The sequence below is a fragment of the Corylus avellana genome, chromosome ca3 (assembly GCF_901000735.1).
Source record: "Corylus avellana chromosome ca3, CavTom2PMs-1.0".
In the NCBI taxonomy this organism is placed as follows: domain Eukaryota; kingdom Viridiplantae; phylum Streptophyta; class Magnoliopsida; order Fagales; family Betulaceae; genus Corylus; species Corylus avellana.
The window spans coordinates 1,850,462-1,850,724 of record NC_081543.1 but is presented as its reverse complement, the minus strand read 5'-3'; positions in this window follow the sequence as shown (position 1 = coordinate 1,850,724).

The following is a 263-nucleotide window of genomic DNA, read 5'->3' as shown; positions in this document are numbered from 1 at the left end:
CATTTTCTGACGTGGCTACAGTACCTATTTTGTTGCCACGTCAGAAAATTTCTGACGTGCAACTTTTAAAACGTCAAAAAAAAATTTTCTGACGTGTAAATAGTGACACGTCAGAATTTTCTGACGTGTCTGTTCAGACACGTCAGAAAATTCTGACGTTTTAGATGTTGGAGCGTCAGAAAAATATTACAAATTTGAAAATTTTAAAAATGATATAATTTCTGACGTTGCAAAATTCGCCACGTCAGAAAATTTCTGACGTG